The sequence below is a fragment of the Panulirus ornatus genome, chromosome 23 (assembly GCF_036320965.1).
Source record: "Panulirus ornatus isolate Po-2019 chromosome 23, ASM3632096v1, whole genome shotgun sequence".
Classification (NCBI taxonomy): domain Eukaryota; kingdom Metazoa; phylum Arthropoda; class Malacostraca; order Decapoda; family Palinuridae; genus Panulirus; species Panulirus ornatus.
The window spans coordinates 2,585,001-2,610,951 of record NC_092246.1 but is presented as its reverse complement, the minus strand read 5'-3'; the positions used below and the strand labels follow the sequence as shown (position 1 = coordinate 2,610,951).

The 25,951-nt window shown below is 42.4% G+C and overlaps 1 long non-coding RNA gene across 1 annotated transcript in view; it reads left to right on the top strand.

The window, feature by feature from the left end:
- Nucleotides 1-25,951, top strand: part of LOC139756713 (uncharacterized) — a 99,132-nt gene that overhangs the window by 62,322 nt on the left and 10,859 nt on the right. The window contains exon 4 of the long non-coding RNA XR_011714422.1: nt 13,862-14,260. This is a non-coding gene — a long non-coding RNA (uncharacterized lncRNA). The remainder of the gene's footprint in view (nt 1-13,861; nt 14,261-25,951) is intronic.

Below are 25,951 nucleotides of genomic sequence, written 5' to 3'. Positions count from 1 at the left end.
TCTCTTTCTCACCTGCTTGTTTTGCGTTTCTTCTTCCTCCTTTTCTTCTTCTTCTTCTTCTTCTTCTTCTTCTTCTTCTTCTTCTTCTTCTTCTTCTACTTCTTCTTTTTCTTCTTCTGTTTTGCTTCCTTGTTCTCCACATTCCTCCTCTGTATTCTCAGTTATCATCCAGTCTATTCCTTCTGTTTCTCATTCTTCCTCTTCTCCTTCTCCTCAGCATCTTCTCTCTCGTCCCCCAGTTATGTTTCATGGTAAATCATGATGTATTTACCACCACACAACGAGATCTCCTCTCGTATATCTCTTCCCCCCAGATGGTCATTAAAATACTTCCTCTTTTATAAATAATTTGGGGCGTTGCTTGACTCCCCGTTTACCACAGTCTAAATTTTCCATCCACTATCCACTATCCTGAGGCCACATTGCCGCTCATGCACTCTGCCCCCCACCCCCCCCTTCCGGTGTACGGCTTCCTGTTGTTGAAGTAGTACCGTCCATGCACAGTCATGGACGCATGCTCCTTAATACGCTCATGATTTCAACATGGGTTTTATGTCTCCTTTGTGCTGTTGGGTGGTGTATGGCACAACTTCCTTACCTGATGGCCGACCATTGTGACTCTCGCTAAGACCTTCTGGGGAATCATAAAGCTAAATCTCCTTCTCTCTCTCTCTCTCTCTCTCTCTCTCTCTCTCAGTGGTGAGGAGGGGGTCACATATACTTGCTCTCGAGTAAGCTACTCAACACATCTGGCTACAGTATCACTTGTGTAGCTCCATCTACATACCTTCCCCTTCCATCTCCCTACTTAAATCCACACCTGGTTTGTCATATGTGATTCTGAACACATCTGGCTCGACTTGCTTCCGTTCCATCCACACCCCTGGCTCCACCTGACTTTATTTAACAACACATCTAATTTGTATTACCCTTCGTGCCCTCACATACTGGCTAGATGTATATTTGAACTTCGCTGTGTCTCATCCTCCATACACCTGGCTACTCCTGCAAAGCCTTAAACAGCTGGCTACAGCTAATGCTACGTCGCATACACGTGGCTATCCTACCTCTTTGCTCTCATTTATTATAGATGCCACTTCTCATTTCTCGATAAACCAGGACACTGTTGCTTATTTCTGGCTTCCATCCCAAAAACCTGTCCACTACCCTCTCTACCTTACACATCTGTTAAGTGCTGCACCCCTTACCCGCACATCTGGCTTCTACTGTCCCTTTCTCCCATACAGCTGACTACTACTGTCACTGTCTAATCTTCTTACACACATGTCTTATGCACCCACTTCCGATCTTAATGCACAAATACACCGTCTCTTCCTACACTTCTGTCGAATGCCACCACTACCCGTCTCTCCCTACACACCTGTCTAATACTGCCACCGTCTCTTTTGACTACACACCTTCACAGTACCACCTCGTCTCGCTAAACACCTGCCCGATGCCAACTCGTCTCTCTAGACACCTGCTTCATATCGGCCATCCGTCTTGTTCTACACCTGTCTCATATCTGCCGCCTGTCTCTCAATACACCTGTCGAAGAACCCCCTCCTCGTCCACTCCCCCCGACATACCTACGTAGCGCATTTTACTCCCAACACCTCACTCCCCTGTCCTACTCCCCAGGCACTCCTCGCCTTACTCCTCATACACCTCTCACCCAACTCCCCAGACATCCCTCGTTCTACACCCCAGACACTCCTCGCCCTACTCCCCGTGCACCCGTCGTCCTACACCTCAGACACCCCTCGCCCCACTCCCCATACACCCCTCGCCCCACTCCCCATACACCCCTCGCCCTGGTTCACATTCGCGCGCGACTTGCCACAAAGGAACGCCAAGAAATCTTCTCCAATCCCCTGGTGGATCTGATGAAGACCTTTGCCAGACTCGCCGGGCAAGAAGAGGAATATAAATAGCGAGCCGGACAGCAATATTCGGTGTATCTGGCCGAATATCTAGCCGGGTGTGTTTGGGCATATCTTGATGGAAGAGAATATTGGCGCTTGTACCGGTGGATGAGGTTATATTGTGTGGTTCGAAGGGGGCCCCGGCGTCGGGTCCATTCTTTCCCCGCTGCTGGTCCTCAAGTTTCTCTCAAGGATTTGCTTCGTTCTTTCATTTCGAGGGAGAAAAGACTCCGGGTTCAGTAACGCTGACGTTTATTTCCTGCGGTGTTTGACTTTAGAGAGATCTGAATGAAGATTTACTCTTCTGTTCCCATCAGAGTGGGTTGGTAGGGGTGGAGCGTCAGGTGATGAAAGCAGTAGGATCGCAGTACTAAGGGACTTTCTTGTGGCAGCCAGTATGTAATTCCTTATGTGATACTAATACATATTAGTTCTCTTACATATGACAGCCACTATGTACTTCCGTATCGGATGCTGATACATATTAGTTCTATTACATATGCTGGGCTACCGTGGTGTATCGGTTTTAGCGATCCTGACCGTGACGCATTCACGGGCCCCCCAAGGTCAAACGTATAGGTTCGAGTCCTGGTTGCAGTAGTCGGTCCACAGTCAACCTAGCTGTTCATCCATCTCTTGGGGTTAGTCGATAAAATGGGCATTTGGCTCAGGCTAGGGTGTATATATATATATATATATATATATATATATATATATATATATATATATATATATATATATATATATATATATATACATATATAGAGTTTATGACATAGCCTTGATTAGGGCCTCAGTTGCCCGTGTCGTCTCAACTGTTACCATTCTGTATTTCTTGAACTGGTTTTGTAATCATTCTTTACTTATTGAATAGGATGTGTCATCATTCATTACTTATTGAATAGATTCTGTAATTCATTCTGTATTTGTTGAACTGCTTCTGGAATCATTCTGTGCGTTTTGAATAGGATCTGTAATTATTCTGTATTTTCTGGATAGGCTCTGTAATCATTCTGTATTTCCATAGTTTACAAAGTGATTCCATTACTTCGTTAGGGTGTTGAGCAGTATTACTTTTATGACCTTAACATTCACTGTAATATGTGTGCTATATTGTTGTCTTTTTTGTTCTTTAGGTTTTGTAGATGATTATGGACGGAGATCGACCTGAATTGTGAAATGAATTTACTTTTCTCTATTTGGTAAGGAAAGTGTTTACAATTTACACTCATCTGTAAATGCAAAGACAGATCCTTCTTTTATGAAGATACACAGATGGAAACAAGAGGTGATAGGAACAGTGCGATGGGATTCTAACCCTGTTAAGCCATATCATTCGCCTTTATAATGCTCAAAGTAATGACGGAAAGTTAGTGTCATCTTCCAGAGGAGTTAGTCTAATTTTCTCTTGGTTTAATATTCATTAAGTAATTTCAGTACATCTGTCTATCACTTTGGTCTAGTTGTTATATAATTTTATTGTTTTATCCCCGAGCATTATCGAAATTTTGCTCTTGGGGATCAAATTGAGTAGTTAACCCTGTATGGATGATCTGTATCGCCATAACTCGATAATATTCTCTTGGTTTAAACTAAGGAGGCGACCTCAATTTTCCCAGGAGCGCGAGTGGATCTTTGGGTTCATAAAGAGAGAGTGTAGACGTGTTATTCCCTTCTATCCTTCAGCCTGGGAAGCGATATCAACAAATCCATTAAAGCTAAATCGACAATCAATGTGTTGTTTTTCCATTAGCCCAGAGTCGTTTAAGAATTTGGTTTACACCCATATCTCCTCCCTGGCCCGGTTTCCCTTGGGTTGCTTGTTGTTTGGGGCGTGGGTTCTTGTTTGCCGCTGTTGGTGTTTGTTTCCCCCGATAGAGGTGGTTGATCTTCGTAAACGCTGCTTGTTTGGTGAAGGTAAGGAGAGGAGACGTTCCTTTAGTGGCCATATTGAATTATATTCCTTAAAAATTCCTTCTATGGTTGATGAAACTTTGTGAAAATTTGGCATTCGGTCAAAATATCTATGCCCCTACATGATTGGTTGATAAATCCGATAAGGGCGGGACTTCGCTGTCAGTGGCGTTTTTCACGGCGGCTGATTGGTTGATTATACTTATACAGGCGGAGCTTGGTGAACGCGAGTAGTTTGCGAAAGGTGATTGGGTGATGAAGTACATGGTTCGTACACGTAGAGTTGAACGATTGCAAAAAATTGGAAGATGATTGGGGATCAATTGGGTGATGAAGACGGGAAAGGCAAGGCTGAATAGGGAGACTATTTATCCTAGTGAGTGAGTGGTTGATGAAGATGGAAATAGGATGACTGTGTCTCGTACAAGGTCATAACGGAAGCTGGATGGTCAGTAGAGCTTCCTGGGTAGGGCGTCTAGCCACTTCGCCCTACCCAGGGTTCGAATTCCACCCTTGCCCTTAACTCCCTGAGCTCAACGGTACGATCCTTCAACGTGACGGTACAATCCTTGGGTATGGTAACCAGGCCATTTACCTGAACCCTTAGGGGTTAGGTTATTATACCTAAGGGTCTCAAGGGTCGTACCTTCGTGCTCAAGGATTGTACCGTCGTGCTCGAGGATCATACTGTCGTGTTCGAGGATCGTACCGCTGTATTTGTGTTAACCCCAAAACACTTCTCTTCGTATGTGAAAAAAAAAAAGCTTCCTCTACTTTCTTATATCTTCTTGGCGAAATCTTTCCCCACTTATTCACACCCACTTCCTTCTCTCTTCAAAGAAATTGTGAGAATGGAGTAGAAGTAAAGGCTGATAGGAGACTGGAGTGGGTGGGTGAGTGTCTGCCGATTGTACAAGGGGGGGATATCTGCGTCCTCTTTGGCCTCTGGGATCAAAAAAACAACTGAACCCCGGTTCGATTCCGTTCCAAGGTACATGATGCGCGTTTCCCCTTCCTTCACCAGGTGACACTGGGGAGTTGACAACCTTGACAAGCTCAGCCACTGATAGTAACAACGTCGGCTGTGTTTGACATCCTCAGCCACTGATAATCAAACATGTTAGTTAACTTCACGGACGCAACCACTGACGGTAGAAAATGGCTATTAGACTGACAACTTCAGCTAAAGTAATAGTGATCAGAACGTAAGAGGAGCAGACAGAGGGGGATATAGATAGGGAAGGATGTATATATATATATATATATATATATATAGGGGAAGTAAATGTTTATAGTTGTGTTACTGGAGTGATAGTTTTCATACTTGGTGTTTTGACAAGAAAATAGTGAAGTTGGAGAAAAATGTAGCTTAGACATTGAAGCTTATTGATTCAGTGGTGAAATTGATGAGAACTGCTATTGACGTTTGTGTGAATAAATTGTACATTTCCTTTTCCATAGCCAGAGGTTGAACCATTATGTGACGTTCATTTTTTTCATTCATTTCAAGCTAAAAGTTTGTTTTCTAAATTGTTTCTTACATTTTTCATATGTATATATATGTATGTGTGTGTGTGTGTGTGTGTGTGTGTGTGCGTGTGTGTGTGTGTGTGTGTGTGTGTGTATATATATATGTATATTATCCCTGGGGATAGGGGTGAAAGAATACTTCCCACGTATTCCTCGCGTGTCGTAGAAAGCGACTAGAGGGGACGGGAGCGGGGGGCCGGAAATCCTCCCCTCCTTGTATTAACTTTCTAAAATGGGAAACAGAAGAAGGAGTCACGCGGGGAGTGCTCATACTCCTCGAAGGCTCAGAGTGGGGTGCCTAAATGTGTGTGGATGTAACCAAGATGTGAAAAAAGGAGAGATAGGTAGTATGTTTGAGGAAAGGAACCTGGATGTTTTGGCTCTGAGTGAAACGAAGCTCAAGGGTAAAGGGGAAGAGTGGTTTGGAAATGTCTGGGGAGTGAAGTCAGGGGTTAGTGAGAGGACAAGAGCAAGGGAAGGAGTAGCAATACTCCTGAAACAGGAGATGTGGGAGTATGTGATAGAATGTAAGAAAGTAAATTCTCGATTAATATGGGTAAAATTGAAAGTTGATGGAGAGAGGTGGGTGATTATTGGTGCATATGCACCTGGGCATGAGAAGAAAGATCATGAGAGGCAAGTGTTTTGGGAGCAGCTAAATGAGTGTGTTAGCGGTTTTGATGCACGAGACCGGGTTATAGTGATGGGTGATTTGAATGCAAAGGTGAGTAATGTGGCAGTTGAGGGAATAATTGGTATGCATGGGGTGTTCAGTGTTGTAAATGGAAATGGTGAAGAGCTTGTAGATTTATGTGCTGAAAAAGGACTGATGATTGGGAATACCTGGTTTAAAAAGCGAGATATACATAAGTATACTTATGTAAGTAGGAGAGATGGCCAGAGAGCGTTATTGGATTACGTGTTAATTGACAGGCGTGCGAAAGAGAGACTTTTGGATGTCAATGTGCTGAGAGGTGCAACTGGAGGGATGTCTGATCATTATCTTGTGGAGGCTAAGGTGAAGATTAGTATGGGCTTTCAGAAAAGAAGAGTGAATGTTGGGGTGAAGAAGGTGGTGAGAGTAAGTGAGCTTGGGAAGGAGACCTGTGTGAAGAAGTATCAGGAGAGACTGTGTACAGAATGGAAAAAGGTGAGAACAATGGAAGTAAGGGGAGTGGGGGAGGAATGGGATGTATTTAGGGAATCAGTGATGGATTGCGCAAAAGATGCTTGTGGCATGAGAAGAGTGGGAGGTGGGCTGTTTAGAAAGGGTAGTGAGTGGTGGGATGAAGAAGTAAGAGTATTAGTGAAAGAGAAGAGAGAGGCATTTGGACGATTTTTGCAGGGAAAAATGCAACTGAGTGGGAGAAGTATAAAAGAAAGAGACAGGAGGTCAAGAGAAAGGTGCAAGAGGTGAAAAAAAGGGCAAATGAGAGTTGGGGTGAGAGACTATCAGTAAATTTTAGGGAGAATAAAAAGATGTTCTGGAAGGAGGTAAATAGGGTGCGTAAGACAAGGGAGCAAATGGGAACTTCAGTGAAGGGCGTAAATGGGGAGGTGATAACAAGTAGTGGTGATGTGAGAAGGAGATGGAATGAGTATTTTGAAGGTTTGTTGAATGTGTCTGATGACAGAGTGGCAGATATAGGGTGTTTGGGTCGAGGTGGTGTGCAAAGTGAGAGGGTTAGGGAAAATGATTTGGTAAACAGAGAAGAGGTAGTAAAAGCTTTGCGGAAGATGAAAGCCGGCAAGGCAGCAGGTTTGGATGGTATTGCAGTGGAATTTATTAAAAAAGGGGGTGACTGTATTGTTGACTGGTTGGTAAGGTTATTTAATGTATGTATGACTCATGGTGAGGTGCCTGAGGATTGGCGGAATGCGTGCATAGTGCCATTGTACAAAGGCAAAGGGGATAAGAGTGAGTGCTCAAATTACAGAGGTATAAGTTTGTTGAGTATTCCTGGTAAATTATATGGGAGGGTATTGATTGAGAGGGTGAAGGCATGTACAGAGCATCAGATTGGGGAAGAGCAGTGTGGTTTCAGAAGTGGTAGAGGATGTGTGGATCAGGTGTTTGCTTTGAAGAATGTATGTGAGAAATACTTAGAAAAGCAAATGGATTTGTATGTAGCATTTATGGATCTGGAGAAGGCATATGATAGAGTTGATAGAGATGCTCTGTGGAAGGTATTAAGAATATATGGTGTGGGAGGCAAGTTGTTAGAAGCAGTGAAAAGTTTTTATCGAGGATGTAAGGCATGTGTACGTGTAGGAAGAGAGGAAAGTGATTGGTTCTCAGTGAATGTAGGTTTGCGGCAGGGGTGTGTGATGTCTCCATGGTTGTTTAATTTGTTTATGGATGGGGTTGTTAGGGAGGTAAATGCAAGAGTTTTGGAAAGAGGGGCAAGTATGAAGTCTGTTGGGGATGAGAGAGCTTGGGAAGTGAGTCAGTTGTTGTTCGCTGATGATACAGCGCTGGTGGCGGATTCATGTGAGAAACTGCAGAAGCTGGTGACGGAGTTTGGTAAAGTGTGTGGAAGAAGAAAGTTAAGAGTAAATGTGAATAAGAGCAAGGTTATTAGGTACAGTAGGGTTGAGGGTCAAGTCAATTGGGAGGTGAGTTTGAATGGTGAAAAACTGGAGGAAGTGAAGTGTTTTAGATATCTGGGAGTGGATCTGTCAGCGGATGGAACCATGGAAGCGGAAGTGGATCATAGGGTGGGGGAGGGGGCAAAAATTTTGGGAGCCTTGAAAAATGTGTGGAAGTCGAGAACATTATCCCGGAAAGCAAAAATGGGTATGTTTGAAGGAATAGTAGTTCCAACAATGTTGTATGGTTGCGAGGCGTGGGCTATGGATAGAGTTGTGCGCAGGAGGTTGGATGTGCTGGAAATGAGATGTTTGAGGACAATGTGTGGTGTGAGGTGGTTTGATCGAGTAAGTAACGTAAGGGTAAGAGAGATGTGTGGAAATAAAAAGAGCGTGGTTGAGAGAGCAGAAGAGGGTGTTTTGAAATGGTTTGGGCACATGGAGAGAATGAGTGAGGAAAGATTGACCAAGAGGATATATGTGTCGGAGGTGGAGGGAACGAGGAGAAGAGGGAGACCAAATTGGAGGTGGAAAGATGGAGTGAAAAGGATTTTGTGTGATCGGGGCCTGAACATGCAGGAGGGTGAAAGGAGGGCAAGGAATAGAGTGAATTGGAGCGATGTGGTATACAGGGGTTGACGTGCTGTCAGTGGATTGAATCAAGGCATGTGAAGCGTCCGGGGTAAACCATGGAAAGCTGTGTAGGTATGTATATTTGCGTGTGTGGACGTGTGTATGTACATGTGTATGGGGGGGGTTGGGCCATTTCTTTCGTCTGTTTCCTTGCGCTACCTCGCAAACGCGGGAGACAGCGACAAAGTATAAAAAAAAAAAAAAAAAAAAAAAAAAAAAAAAAAAAAAATATATATATATATATATATGTGTGTGTGTGTGTGTGTGTGTGTGTGTGTGTGTATAGTGAGAGGTCCTTTTAACGTTGAGGCAAGTGTAATCGGTACGATATTCTTCAAGAAAATACCGGTCTCGTGATTGAAGAATATTTGGCTAGTACACTTCACCATTCCACACAGTCCTTGGGATAAATCAATAAACACATCTACAGTATCGTTATTTTACCTCTCTGTATAACAAAGTCCTGACATCTTAGCACTTTCCTGACATCTTTTCACTTACGAGACCCAGTAAAAGTAATGGGTTGGGTAGAAATGAAAAAAAAAAAAAAAATGGATGAAGAAAAATAGGGTTCCATTAATGTCCCTGCGGAACCACTTCAGGAGGTAAAAAGGTTTGATATGTAATGGTATGGTAAGCACTTTACCCAGCTCCTGCACCCATGACAGCCTGATATATACTGCGTGCCTCTAAGTGTCTTGTCACGTTGGATGTGCATAAACTCCAGGCCAACCAGCCTCCCTGCCACCCTGCTGGGGGTGTGCTGGGTGCCAACCAGCCTCCCTGCTGCTGAGGGAGCTGGGTGTCAACCCGCCTCTCAGCTGGTGGTGTTGCTCCTCCTCTTGTGTGTCATTCACACCCCCTCATTTATTGCTCCCTCTATTTCTGTGTATTCTACATTTCTCTCTAACCTTTTTGTCTTATTTTTTTTTGACTCCTCGTCTCTTTCTCACCTTGCAGCACCTTCCTCCAGAACTACCGTTCCTCTCGGATCCCATCACTAATCCGCCGGAGCTCGCTCCCGGATCCAGAGATCAACCTTTCACCAGTTTCACGGTCGACGGCGCCCGTGATTGGTGACTCTGAACGCCATTACGTTTTCCTAGTCAACAATTGGACTCTGTAGTTGGATCGAGAATGGGTGTCAAATTCCTGGATTCTCTCTCTCTCTCCCCCCTCCCCACCACCCTCCTCCATCCCACTGCCACACACCCATCCCATCCCATACCACCACAACACTCCCTCCTTACCACCTGCAAGGGTATGGAGATGTCTATAGTGTTGCTGGAGTTCCCAAGGGAAACAGTTCACAGTAGAGGGTGATTTTAAATATTTTTAGTTCATAGGAGTTTCTGTGTGTGTGTGTGTGTGTGTGTGTGTGTGTGTGTGTGTGAAATCACCGTGATGTTAATGAGATAATTCGATGATAACACCTTAAGAGTGATAATAATATGATATCAAATTGCGCTATAATCATAGAATACAAGATATTTCATAGTCGCGAACATTGGCATTTACCTTTTGAACACGACGGTACGACACTTGAGCACGTCAGTACGATACTTGAGCACGACGGTACGACCCTTGTGCTTGACGGCGTGACCTTTGACTTTTACTGGTCAGGTCAGAGGCCAGACTACCATCCCGAAGATTCTTATTGTCGTGCTCGTGTCGTGCAGTCGTACTCATGGGTCGTACTGTCATGCTTCAGCGTTGTACCGTCGTGCTCAAGGGTCGTACTGCCATGCTTCAGCGTTGTACCGTCGTGCTCAAGGGTCGTACTGTCATGCTTCAGCGTTGTACCGTCGTGCTCAAGGGTCGTATCGTTGTCGTAAAAGAGTCAAGTCTTCTATACAAACTGTCACAGGGAGATGGACCAAGTAGCCTTCATTATTATTACGTAGAGTTCGCACGAATCTCTAGAAACTAGAACAACGCAAGTCTGAAGACTAGGTGTAGAGACTGTCCTTTCGTCTCAATGAAATTCGACCATAAGGCTTGGATCATTGGTTCGAAACATGGAGGATCTTGTGACCTTCAGTATCATGTAATGGAAGGAAGAATTCATTACCAGAAGCCAGTGTCTTTCTCCCTTGCTGTTTGTATTACCATCTCTCTCTCTCTCTCTCTCTCTCTCTCTCTCTCTCTCTCTCCCGCAAATACATCTCACCATTAGAGCTGATGATAATGTTTATACGTCCTAGAAGTTTATAGCCCCAGGGGAAAAAAATACGTGTCTGAAAATTGGTATCAGTGGGTTTGAAAAATGGTATGAGAGGGACTGAAAATGCCAGCGGGGGAAATTAAATAGCCTGAACTTTGACCATCGAATTCAGTATTCTAATCCAGTATCGACGCAGCCATAGTAACACTGCTCTCTGTAGAGGCCTCACAACCCATCCTGGGATATCCAAACACACCGTCACCGAAGAAACACGCATTGTGGAACACATTCATAAGCATTCATTGCCATATTTTAGAAAGCAGCAGCCGGGGAGGATCTTAAACATAGGAAGGTCTGATGGGGCTATAGCTTCATGTTGGTCGGTTGACTACGCATGACTAAGAGCAGATGTGATCATGTGACGGGGGTTGTGAGGTGTGGGGCTCTTGAGGAGGGAGGTCCTGCTGGAGGAATGGTCAGAGCAAGTAGTGTCACGCCTGTATGTTATGTACACCTAGTGTGTCCACTGCACCCTGGTGGTCACAGAAATTCTTTGTCTTCATTTTAGACATATGAATCCATTCAAGTAATAATAATAATAATAATAGTAATAATAATAACATAACACACTTATTACTATAATTATCATTATAATTATACAAAGGATAATAATGATGATAATTATGATAATAATAATAATGATAATAATAACACTAATGATAATGATAATTGATTTTTTGGTTTTTGTTTTGCGAGGGACGCTCCATTTTGAGTCTAGGAAACACATAGACCAACTGGTTTTTTCTTCTCCATATGCTTCTACGACCATTAACTTCTACTTAGGCTTTTGACTGTATGAGGAAGAGGAGGAGGAAAAGGGAGGTGGAGGGAAGGGGAGGAGGAGTGGGTGTGGCGTGACACCGATCAATATGACGCTACACAATCAATCACCATCGTACTTAAGCGTGTCAGGTATTTTGCATACACTAGATTTCCTACGACAGGTCGTCTGAACGGATTCGTTTAGTGAGTGAGTCTGTTGGTGATGCATACTGTATTCGTACATATATATATATGAAATCTGCATTCTCACACAAACACACAAACTCGTATTGTTTTATGTTCTTTTGTATTTATAAGGAATAGAGAGGCAGTTTGAGTACATTTGTTATCATAATGAAAAAAGATATTTGTATGTATGACTCGTTGGGATTTGAGTTCTCATTAGACTGATAAGTAGACAAATGTTAAGTAAAGTTTTGACAACTGTAATGAGGTCGCTTCCCATATAGCACCACGGACCAGCATTCCATGTTGTATGTGTGTGTGTGTGTGTGTGTGTGTGTGTGTGTGTACAGGCCATTAACAGTGACATCCACATCATATATATATATATATATATATATATATATATATATATATATATATATATATATATATATATATATATATATATATATATATATATATATATATATATATATATATATATATACATAATGAACCAAGAGCATACCATCATACGTAAACACTATGTATGAATAAAGTAATAAAACACGCCAGAAGTCACGCCAGAAAGCGCCATCACCACGCCAGCCCGAGCCAAGCTGTGTTTGACGCCGGCCAGTAAAAAGCTAATGCAGGGTCGACACAGGGAATATGTGAGTGGTGTTCCAGGCGAGGCCGGCCGGCTGGAAGGGTCTGGAAGGGTCTTGTCGTACGTGTGTAGTCGCAGTTCTGGTCTTCCTGCCAGATACTAACATTGCGATCCTTCGCGCCACGTGTCTGTTGGTGGGTGGGTGGCTCACAGGTTTGCTTGCCTGGACCCGTGGTGGGTTGATACTGGGAAGGAAGGAGGGAGGGAGGGAGTGGAAGACACGATAGAAAGGGAGGAGGACGGGAGAAAGATGAAGGAAGGGACATGGAAAAGAGGTAAGAAGGTAATTACACTTGTGTGTTTTCGTCTGCCTTGCTCTCTTGTCCTCTCCCCTGGTAGTTTTCATCTACTTTTCCCTCAATTCCACCATCTGCCATGTCTCTCTCACCACTCCCCCCAACCATCTGCCACACACTCCTGCCCTTCCCCTCTTTGTCCCTCCCCACACACCACTCCTCCATGTTTTCCCCCACCCACCAACCCTTACTATGTTCAGGAAATCGTAATCAAGTCAGCGGGATGTGGCGGTGAATCTGGCACATTAACCTCCTCCTCCTCCTCTTCCTTCCCATCGCCCGTACGGCGGGTCGCACTGCTATTAACATCAGAGGTGAGGCTGGCCTACGGGTGGGTCACGGGTGGGTCACGGGCAGGGGGCACCATCTCCACTCCCTCATCTCCCAAGGCGGATGAGCAGACTCCTTGACATTCCAAATATGATCATTTTCCAGCTGTGCTTCCATGTGATGCGTCCTGGATTTTAAATTTCTTCTACACACACACACACACACAGACACGCACACACGCACACGCGCGCGCGCCTAGGGAATGTGTGTGTGTGTGTGTGTGTGTGTGTGTGTGTGTGTGTGTGTGTGTTTGTGTACGCATGAAAGTAAAGACATGGAGCATATATATACGAAGTTAAAGGTCGGGGCACAACGAGTGTTAAGCTCTCTTCCTGTAACACACACACACACACACAACTGTCAGTAGAGTCCCACATTAGGAGAATAGCAGAGAAGATGGTGTCAGCTGGTATATGTTAGTATACTGGTCAAGTCAATGGATAAAGAAAAATTCTTTAAGGTGGCCGTTCACATCCATCATACGGCCAAACTATAACATGCTTTCCAGGGTTAGTCACCACGTCTGAAGAAGCATAAAGAGCTAATAGAGAAGATCTAGACGAAGTCAACAAAGACAGCATCAGAATGAAGACAGAGAAGTTGCAGGGAATGGCTAAAGACATGAAATAGATCACGTTTAGTAATATCATTAGTAATATTTCAGTGTAAGGCCCAACATTGGCTCTTGGTACAGCATCATAGTATATGACAATAATGTTCAATGACGTGTGTAAATAATTCACAAGTTCTTTTGCACGTTTTCGTTATACGATCACGAATAAGTATTGTCTGAGAGTCTGAAGTTTTGTTTCTCTACTTACAGGTACAGAGATAAAACATCTGTAGTTCTGAAATCCTTGTGCACAACGGTACGACCCTGGAGCACAACAGTACGACCCTTGAGCACGACGCGACGGCGCCCAAGGGTCGTACCGTCGTGCTCAGCATGTTGCAGACATCAGCAACGCCAGTGCTGTTGAACATGCAGCTCCAGGGAGGCCAGGATATTGTCCACGATGCATTGGCCTATTAGGTGCCGGCGTCAGCACCAGGAACACGACTACACCTGAAGCTTGAGCAGGAACACCCTTGCTGACTGCAGCTGCGAGGACACAAGAAGCTGAAACAAATGCGCTCACACATCATCACCAACACCTGGCTAAGACCACCGCACTTGTATGGAGGGACAGATGTTCTGCGTGCAGGAATGACATGTTAACAGGTATGTGTAGTAGTGATGATATTCCTACTAACATTACTGATATGATTAATGATAATAATGATTTTTTTTTTTTTTTTTCATACTATTCGCTATTTCCCGCGATAGCGAGGTAGCGTTAAGAACAGAGGACTGGGCTGGAGAGGAGTGACTGTTGCAAAGTTGTCTCTTCGTTCAAATCGTTCAGTCTCTCCCCACTTTCCCCATTCCACTTTATCCCACAACCTCCCTTAAGAATATCAACCTTTGGAGACGTTGAGGCATACGAAAGTCTTCCCAAGTGCCATGAGAGTTTTCGTGAAGAAAAAGATATACCACGGCACATTTCTGTCATCATAAAACCATCCTTAACTCCCTAGATTATTCAGATAAGAAAATGGGTATAATACCCGAAACTCATTTTCTTTCCTGTTGTAGTTTTCTTCGAGATCCCATTACATATACTGCAGTCGACAATGCCCTAAACAAGCTATATATGATATCAAAGTATATATATATATATATATATATATATATATATATATATATATATATATATACATTCTTGTCCCTGGAATATTCACTATAAAGAAAATCCTCCAGTGGGCTTCTGCTTCATAGGAGAGACATCAAAGGAGACCAGTCTTAAATAGAATGTGCCCCAATATGTCCGCCAAAATGTCCCATCTCGACAAAATGTCCCCAGAATGTGTTCTTCCCCTGCCGCGACCATCAGGCCATAGTGGTAGTGGGTAAAATTGCTCACTTTTGAGAGAGTCTGCCTTTTAAGCTTGATGTAGCCCAGCATCGTCGCCTGCCCTTCTCCACACACAGCCAACCAATCACTCCCGCTGGAAATATTTCATATCTCTCTCTCTCTCTCTCTCTCTCTCTCTCTCTCTCTCTCTCTCTCTCTCTCTCTCACACACACACACACACACACACACACACACATCTCCTGCTCCTCTTTTCCCTTTCTTGTCTCTCTCTTCCCTTCTCCTCCCCCTCACCTCTCTCTCTCTCTCTCTCTCTCTCTCTCTCTCTCTCTCTCTCTCTCTCTCTCTCTGATGTCACTTCTCATTTTTTCGCCTATATTTTCCGTTCTGTGGCTGCAGATTTTCTTTAAAGTTTCCTCTGTTTATCTTGCCTTCCCTTTTTCTTTAATGGGTTTATCTCTCTCTCTCTCTCTCTCTCTCTCTCTCTCTCTCTCTCTCTCTCTCTCTCTCTCTCTCTCTCACGCACACACACACACACACGAAGTCATCTCCAAATTGAATATCACGTGTCTTCTTAGGCCGGGTCGAGGAAAAGGTTAAGCTCAGTATGCGGAAGTGCACGTACAAACGCACACAGACACAATCTTCTTTCTGAATGTGTAAATTTCGTGATGTATGTATACGTATCCCTTACTCCATTCCGTTCAGCATTAGGATTTACGTATTTTCTGAAGTTATTCAACCCGTAATATGATCCGTTTTTGTTAACAATTCATCTTTAAGAGTTGTTCTCTTTCGTTTCTTCCTTTCGTGTTCATTGGTGTTTTCCATAATGGTCTACCACCATACGTTCCCTTCAATATACAGCGTTGATCCGCGGCAGCTACAATCGAACCTCGTCTTAAAGTATCTAAAAAAAAAAAAGAAACGTTAAAAAAAATGAAGATCCGAAATAGACCAGAATTTGATCCGATCTCATTCAGATTACGGCGAAGCATCTGGGGGTCGTCCGGCTAGACAACCCATGAAAGCCGGAGCCTCCAAGTGTCTCCTCATATAAGACAGACTTAAGCTTGGAAGCCGCAGAAGGAAAGCGAAATGGATGTGTAGCCTCTGGTGAGGGGGGAGGTCCTCTGTAAAGGCGATTGTCAGTCAGTATTACCGCCCTACCTCTCTCCTACAACCCTCTTTTTATCATCTTTTTTTTTTTTTGGTTCGAAAACTTCGTCACTTTTAAGAAAGTTCTCTTGACACACCTCCCCAACCCCACCCACCACCATCACCTCCCTTAACTCTCCGTTGAGTCTGGGGTTATTTATGAGATCCTCAAAACAACTTCTCAAACAGCTTTTTTTTTCTTTTTTTTTGACTATTTTCTTCGAGTGTGTGATGCAAAGGTGGTTGTGACGGACAGAAGGATTGTGAGAACCCTAAGTTTTCACCACTGTGGAGGCGGAAGATGGCAGATTTCTAGTGTAGTTTCTGAGGACTTTATATGCATCAAGAGTGTTTAAAGTTGTAGGATTATCGACCTGAAGAACGTGTTCAAGATTATTCATTTGGTGGTTATGACTTGTTGGTTGTAGGTGGTATAGAGAACCACTGGCCAGAGAGGCACATCACCAGTACTACCCGCTTAGGTGTAGGGAGGGTTAGTGACGGCTGCGTAGTGAGCCAGCACTTCCGTGGTTGTCAAGTTGCACTCCTCTGATTCAGTTAGCTGTCTTTCCTTTCTGCCTCACCCGCATGTAGACTACTAGCAATCTGTCCACTAACATACAGTCTCTCTTTGTCACACATAACGCATGACGACACTTAATACAGCTCATTCTTCGTAACGCGAGATTTTCCTGCGGTGAACACGGTGCGCTAGCTCTGCCTTTTGGCAAAAAGGTAGGAGCAGTAGATAGTAGTAGTATGTAGGATCATTTATGCAGGAGCATTAGGTAGATGTAGTAGGTTGGAACATTAGGCAGGAGTATTAGGTAGAAGTAGCCACTAGGAATATTAGGTAGGAGCCTCAGAAAACACTGCGCTAGACTTGCCCTCTGCCAGTGGCCTGTTAAGGGTGAGGCATAAAGGCTAGGAAGTAGGACTGGAGTTCACTAGTTATGGAGACTCTGTTGACGTGGCCACACACCCCCCTTGAGGGAGTTCCAGGAGGGATGGGCGTCAGATAGATAGATAGATAGATAGATAGATAGGTTATAATTTGATCATGGCAACCTTAATTACCCCTTGCGATCGATAGGTCCGGAGCCCAAATGACCAACCAACCAGCCAATCAATCGACGCTTTCTGCCATACTTTGACCGCGTCGTAGAAAAAACAACTGTGAAATCAGGTAGGAAATCGTAGCTCAAGGATGAAGAAAGAGGAGTTGTAGCAATTCAGAGCTGACCACTTTCTTTAGAACCATCATCAAGGATGGATTCTCAAAATCAAAACATAATCTTCACAGAATTTCAAAACGTTTTGAAAAGGCACATTTAGAAATCTGAATTAACCTTCATTTGCATATTAGCCAAGGAAAATCTACAGTGATTCGCCATTCATCATCAATCGGATTCGTAATTCCTCAGATCGGCTAACTGGCGGACTTCGCCGTCACCCGATAATTCTAGGTGGGCCACCGATTGATCGGCCGATGTATTACGATATTCACAACGGAAACATGTCTGTTATCTGTTCGTTTTTCCCAGCCAGATGTTATTTGTTATTGTATAACTTTTTACCACAATAATGTTAATAATTCGCATTTGATTATGGTAAATTATAAAACGGAACAGTATATTTGAGAGAATTATTCGCTTTATTTCCTTAACTGATCCCCAGCTTTGTTTTAAATTTTGAATTTCACTCGTTTATGATAGCCTTTGCCTGGTTGATAGCGCGCTTCAGTAACATTTTTAAAATAGATTTTGAGAGAAAAAGAGCGGCCCTTTTGCGGACATCATTCATGGGTGTTTACCACTTTCCAGTAACTAAAAAAAGAAAAATGTCCAAAGAAATTAAAACTGACAGAAATAACCTTATTATTTAGCCAACTCTCGAATGTTTTCGTACTGACGTTAACCTATTATCTTACAATCGAAAGTGAGCTTGAACATTTTGGGACAATTTTAATAAATGAATTTGTGATACGTTATAAAGGAACGGATGATTTAAAAAGTGGATAAACATATACAAATTATTTTTTTTTCATGCACAGCTTTCCACTGCAGAACAGGAGTTGCCCTTCGCCTCCTACTGTGTAATACAGAAGAACTACGAAACCATATTTCTACCAGGAATTCTTCTTTCTGGTCCAACAGTCATTCTTGTGACGGTATCTCAGGCACGGTCAGTTGTTTTGCAATTTGATGCAATTGCTCTCATCATCATCATATGTCATTGATAGGAGAATGATCATTGGGTGTTGTCAGTTCACTACCCGAGTTGCTTAAGCAATTCCCAAATGCAAACTGTCTAGAGTCATGAGAACAGCACAGTGGTCGTCAGCGAGGCTTGATCTGTTTCTCAGGCCAGGTAGACTTGGAATCAAGTCTCATGTTGGACTACACTGTTGCAGGGGTTTGGCTTATGCGATTCTATGAATTTTGCTTGCTTGGTTCCATAGATTTAGCTTGGTTGGTTCCATAAATTTTGCTTGGTTGGTTCCATGAATTTTCCTTGGTTCCATTAATTTTGCTTGGTTGGTTCCATGAATTTGACCGGAATGTTTCCAGGAATTTGATCTGTTTGTAAGGGATCCGTCTACATCATGCTTGGCGTATGTCTTCAAGAATATGTCTGTGGTGTTTATCCAAGAATTTACCCTCTTAGGTTTCCTAGAGTTTGGCCACTGTATTTTTGGCCAAACGATATCTACGTTTTTTAGAAACTTCAACATATTTCCAGTGCTTGTAAGGGTATTTCCCAGGAGCTTTGCCTGTGTACCTTCAAAATATTGAATTCTTTTCCAGGAGTTCGGCCTGCATGCTTCAAGAAGTCTGGTTTGCATGTTTCCAAGAGTGTGGTTTGCATGTCCCTAGAGGTTTAACTTGTATGTTTCCAGGAGTTTGTCCAGCGTGCCTCCAGGAATTTGACCAATATGTTTCCAGAATTTTGATCGGTATGATGACCGGAGTTTGGTGTGTTTGCTTCCAGTACAGTGATTTGTATGTTGGCAGGAATTTGATCAAAGTACATCCTGGAGGCTGGTCGGCATTCTTCCAGGAGCTGGGCGTTTAAAATTCCAAGTGTTTCGCTTGTATGGTACCTTGCATCATCGAAAATATATTGACTTTCAAAAATTAAGTTTGGATGCGCAAAGTGATTTGGCGCAAGCATCTATATTTCCATTGTTTATGGAGTTGTTCTGTCTATGTTTTGAAGAGTTTGGTTGGTAATATATCAGGAATTCGACCAATATATCCTCATAAGTTTGGTCTGTATGTTCAGTTTCACAGTCATTTAAAGCTTGGCTGCAGTATTTCTTTGAGCTTTCTCGTATATCCCCAAGAGTTATGTCAGCATATTACCTAAACCAAGGACGTGCGTGTCCTAAAGTCTTAATATATATATATATATATATATATATATATATATATATATATATATATATATATATATATATATATATATATATATTCCAGAAACCTACACTGCGGATTTTTGGTAGTTTAGCTGGTTATCATTCGTTTAATAATTATTAGGTTAGCACGTTGTCTCTATTTTGTAGATTCTTTCAGGAATTCATACAATACGCTTCCAGAAGCTGATTTGTTGCATTTTCATTGATTATTTTCTTTTTCATATCCGTGAATTTGGCCTGTATGTTGCCATGAATTTACTCCATATATTTTGAAGTGTATTCATAAATTTACCCGAAATTTAGTTAGTATGTTTGCTCATTATCTTTTTCGGTTCCCTGTATGTTGCCATGAGTTTACTTCATGAATTTCCAGGTTTTGTGTATGGCATTTCCAGGTATTTGGACTATTTTTCCTGAATTTACCCCGTATATATTTCTAGGAGTTTTGTCCTTAGGTATCGAAGAGGTTAGACTGTATTCATTTAGGGAAAGAAGATAGACTGCATTTAATCAGAGGAACAAGTTAGACTGTATTTAATCAGGGAAAGAAGTTAGACTACTTAATTAGAGGAAGAAGTTTAGAGTTATTTGAAGTGGTTTTTTGAAATTTTGCTTTTTCATGGCTTGAAGTGTAATATTCTGTCGGTCTAGCTTGTATTATTTTTCAACAGTAGTTTGTATGATTATTAGATGAACTCCAACATGCTTTCGAGTCCTCTTTCCGGTCCTGCTGTGTTTTCCTTGCGTGTGGCCTGAGGTTTAGGGTAGGGAACCTTGTAGTTTCCTTAAGATTCGGGCGTATATGTATGTTTTTACCGGAGCTTAGCCTTCCTGCATGAGGAAAGATCTAGCAGTATGCATAACGTCTGCTACTACTGACGAGATGGAGGTTCTGTACGTATAAGATAGCAAGAATTACACCATTATCTTTAAAGAGGTTAATGGCGTAGAGAAATACGCGCTTGCACATCTGTGGACTCGGAAAAAGAATTTCGGAAGCACCTCTCTCTCTCTCTCTCTCTCTCTCTCTCTCTCTCTCTCTCTCTCTCTCTCTGTTTGTCTGTCTCTACACACACACACACACACACACAGGGAGTGCATAAATTGTTTAACCACAGTGACATAGATTATATCACGATCGTAATGTGTTATATTTACATACCTTCTGGTCCTTAGAATGTTGTTGAGAATGAGAAGCAAAATTGGATTCAGTACTGATGAAAATAACCAGTCACTGAGCATACATCCAGGTCATTTCTTGGACAAGTTTTGTCAACTTTTTGAATACGAATTCTCAAAGCCCTAACGATGCTGACACTCCCTAAAACTAATGTAGATTCTCCTTTATCACCTGAGGACACATCTCTCATATATATATATATATATATATATATATATATATATATATATATATATATATATATATATATATACGTCTCACTTCAGTACACACATCACTTCAGAGTCTAGAAAGGCAGACCCGCCACACAGAAAATGTCTTCAGCGTTTTGCGGCACAGGATGGAATATTCATGTGCCATGTTCCTGGGCGGCAGCCGTACATTTATATCAATAGATGCTCGCTGTTATGAAGAGGCGGTCCTCTTGGGTCTCTCTCTCTCTTTCTTACTCTCTCTCTCTCTGGCTTCTTAAGTTTGTCCGTCTTTGTCCATTTTACACTCTTATTCTCTTTTGTCTCTCTCCCATTATCTTTTACTTTGTTTCCTCTCTCATTTTTGTTTCTTTCCTGTCTTTCATTTTCATTTTTTCGTTTTTTATTATCTTCTCTATTAGATATTTTCTTTTCTATGTTTATCCGTTTGTTGTTCTCTGACTTTCTTGTTTATACCCTTTATTTACGTTGTTTTACCTCTATTTTTTTCAGCCTTCTCATGTACGTATCATTAGTTGTTTTGATTCATATTTCTCAATTTTTCTCTTTTTTCTTTCGTGTTCCCTCTTTCTGTCTCTCTATCTCATCTTTTCTTCTCCCTCTCTTCCTCACGTCTATCTCACGTTCTCTCTCTTCTATTTCCATTTTTCTTTTTTATCCGCATCTCATTTTACTTCTTCTCTCTTCTATTTCTCATTTCCTCTCTCTCTCTCTCTCTCTCTCTCTCTCTCTCTCTCTCTCTCTCTCTCTCTCTCTCTCTCCATCTGCATAAATTTTCTCCTCCCTTTCCCTCTCTTTCTCTCTCTTCTCCCTCTTCCTTCTATTCTCCCTCCTCTCTCTCTCTCTCTCTCTCTCTCTCTCTCTCTCTCTCTCTCTCTCTCTCTCTCTTCTCTCACTTTCTTCCTCCCTTCCTCCCTTCGCTGGCCCCTCGCTTCACCCTAGCCTTCTGCTTACCACTCCAGCTCCCTTCCTTTGACTCTCGTCCTTCCCTCTTCCCATTTTATCATCCGTATTTCATCCCCTCAACATTGCTATTACTCACCCCTCCCCTCCAACTCACCTCGCTTCCTCCTACACATTTTATCTCCTTGTATTCGCTTTCTCCCCTCTTCGCTACATTATCTCCCTCCCTTACTGCCTCCATGCTTTACTGCACTTATCCCATTTCCATCATTTCTATTTCTCTAGTTTTCCCCCTCTATTTTTTTTATCTAGCTCTCCGGCTGTCGTCTATTTCTCCATCTCCTCCTTTCGTTTAGCAGTCATTTATCCTTCATTATTGTCTATTGTTTTCATGCATATCTCCGTCTGTGATCACCACCCTTCTCTTATGTTTTCATGTCCTCAATTTGCGTAATAATTTTCCCTTCTACATTATTCTCTCTTTCTCTGTATTTCGTATCTCTTTCCTTTCATCTTTTCCCCTTTCATTACTATCTCTCTCTCTCTCTCTCTCTCTCTCTCTCTCTCTCTCTCTGTCTGTCTGTCTGTCTCTCTCTCTCTGTCTGTCTGTCTCTCTCTCTCTCTCTCTCTCTCTCTCTCTCTCTCTCTCTCTCTCTCTCTCTCTCTCTCTCTCTCTCCTTTAGCTTCCACTCATTTATTTACATACATTTTGTGTATGTCCCTCGTGTATTACCTATCGTATTTCTTTTATTATATTTATCTCTGTGGATCTTCTTTATTCTCTCTCTCTCTCTCTCTCTCTCTCTCTCTCTCTCTCTCTCTCTCTCTCTCTCTCTTGTTTACTTTTGCTTGCATAACAATGTTGCATATCATCTGCATAGAAACCCTGCCTCGCCCCCTACAGCGTCCTGACTATATTCTAGTTTTCCCTCCTCTCCAGCAATGTTTCCTCCTCCTCCTCCTCCTCCTCATTATATGCTATTATTCTGTCTTATGTCAGACATCAACTATCCTTTCTTTATTTTCGGTTTCTCCTTTCAAACATTTGCGTCAAAATCCTCTCTCACGCCTGTCGTCTTATGCTATCCATAGCTCTGTTTTCGGGTATTTTATTACTATACTCATTATCATCATTGTAACATTGATTATTGTTTCGTTATTACGTTACTTTATTACTGTAGAAAAATCACAAAGGAACACTTTATTAGGGTATATGCTGGAAATCACAAGGAAAATATGGCTACCATTTTCCTGGTGGCTACCAGCACATTGTTGCTAATAACAGTTAACATTAGTACATTTATCATTATCATCATCTTAAATATTATCATTATTCTCATAATGATAATATTAATAATAATAATAATAATAATAATAATAATACTGATAATAATAATGATAATAGTGATAATAACAATAATGATATTATCATCTGCTTGACTTTATAGAAGAAGGAGCCAAGCAGAAAGTTCTCATTTTTCTTCGATGGTTAAGGCTAGGGTGTCTAAATGTGTGTGGTTGTAACCAAGATGAGAAGAGATAGGTAGTATGTTTGAGGAAAGAAGCCTAGATCTAGTTCTGGCTCTGTGCGAAACAAAGCTCATGGATAAAGAGGAGGAATGGTTTGGAAATGTCTTAGAAGTAAAGTCAGGGATTGGTGAGAGGACAAGAGCTAAGGAAGAGGTAGCACTGCTGCTGAGAGAGGGGCGAGTGTGCAGTCTGCAGGGGATGAGAGGATCTGAGAAGTGTGTCAGTTGTAGTATACTGATGATACAGCACTGATGGCAGGTTCAAGTGAGAAACTGCAGAAGTTGGTGACTGAGTTTGGAAGAGTGTGTGATGGAGGAAGCTGAGAGTAAATGTAAGTAAAGGCTAGTTAGAGTATGAGTTTGAATGGAAAAGTAATGTAAGTACTGTGTTTTACACACCTTGGAGTGCACATAACAGCGAATGGAATCATGGAAGCCGAAATGAGTCATAGGGTGGGTGAGGGGGGCAATAGTTCCGGGAGCATTGAAGAATATGTGGAAAGAGAGATCGTTATCTGGGAGGGCAAAAATGGGTATGTGTGAAGGTATAGTAGTCCCAAACATATACAGTTTCGAGGCATCGGGTATAGATGAGGATGTGCGGATGAGGGTGGATGTGCTGATAATGAAACGTTTGATGACAATAATTTGTGTTTTGTGGTGTGATTGAGTAAGTAATAAAAATGTTTTGTGGTGTGATCGAGTGAGTAATAAAAGGATAAGAGAGATGAGTGTAAATAAAAAGAGTGTGGGTGAGAAAACTGAAGAGGATGAGTTGAAATGGTTAGGACATATAGAGAGTATGAGCCAGGTAAGGTTTACAAAGAGGATGTATGCGTCAGAGGTGGAGGGAACAAGAGAAGGGGTAGACCAAACTGGAGGTGGAAGGATGGAGCGAAAAAGAATTTGAATGACTGGAGCCTGAACTCGCAGGAGGGTGAAAAGTGTGCACGGGATAGAATGAATTGGAGTGATGTGATATGCAGGGATCGACGTGTTCTCAGTGGACTGAACTAGGGCATATGAAGCAGCTAGAGTAAACCATAGAAAGTTTTATGGGATTAGTTGCGGATAGGGAGCAGTGGTTTCGCTATATTACACATGACAGCTAGAGAATGGATGTGAGCGAATGTGGCCTATCTTTGTCTGAGCCTGAAGCTAACTCGCTACAGCGGGAAATGGCGCTTGTAGCATAGATTATTACCTAGATACCCTGTTGTTTGGGTCTGATTTTTGATTATCATTATCTTTGTTCTTTCATGGTTGTTCGCTGTTTCCCTCGTTACCGACGTAGAGTCAGTAACTGGGCCATAGAAGAAATATCCTCACATGGCTTCTTCCTCTGTTCCTTCTTTTGGAAAGTAGTATAGGAAGGGAGGACTTCCAGCTCTCCTGCTCCTCATAGTCACCTTCTACGACACGCAGGAGATGCGAGAGCATCTTTTTCGTCATCTCTTTGCTTTTATTCTTACTATCATCATCATAATCACTCATCATAATCACTCATCATAATCACTCATCATCGTTGGCTTATGATTAACATCGCCATTATCATTATTATCCTAATCATTATCATAATTCATTATTATCATTATTATTATTATTATTATCATTATTATTATTATCATTATTATATTATTATTATTATTATCAAAATTAGTATTATTATTGTTGTTGTTATCAGCATTATTTCATTATCATCATTATTATTATCATCTTTGTTTTGTTCTTCCGTCTCTCATCCCTATACCATAATTCTGTTTCATATCTCAAACGTAATCCATTTTTTCTTCATTACCTGCAACTTTTTCTTTATTCTTCCTTGCTACCCCTCACCTCAACTTCTCCTCTTCTTCTTCCTCCTCCTCCTCCTCTTCCTCCGTTGCTTCAAGTGTTGGAGGAAAAAAGATATAAAAAAATTGGTGGAAGCTTTGATTCTGGGAGCCACCTGTTCCTCCCCGCCTTGGCTCGTGTCTATTGCTGATGTACTTATATTTCTCCAATAAACTCGATTTTCCGTCTTGGCTTACACTGCGGGGAACAGTGGGCCCGCGGGGGTGCCATGTCTGGGGCCCACCTTCCGCCCGGGTCTCAAATATACAATTATTGTTCTTGACAATTTCTCCTTCAGTCGTGGCGGTAATGATTCGCTTCTGCTGCTTTTAGACGAGGAGAGGGAGAGAGAAAATGTCTGTACAAGGAAGTAGATGATTAAAACGGGGGAAAAAAGGTGTACTTTTAATGTGGTTGAGAGAGAGAGAGAGAGGTTCAGTCGTTCTGGAGCTCCATGGGCGATTACAGATGTCTACTGTAGATGTGTGACTACATACGAACGTCTCACTACAGCAGGAGGTGGAGTGAGTGCATGAAGAATATTGTGGGAGTTACACGTTGAGGGGAGGGAAGGAATGGAGGGGGGTGGTGTTTGGGTGGGTAGGGGGTTAGACCCGATTGAGGGAGGGGAGGGTGAGATGGTGGTGGCCTGTGTGTTATCGATATTCGTTTGATAGACTGTGGTGCCTATTTCTTGGGGTGGGGGGAGATTGGTGGAAGGGAGATATGATGGGGAGGTTGGGTGAGGTTGGGTGTGTGTGTGTGT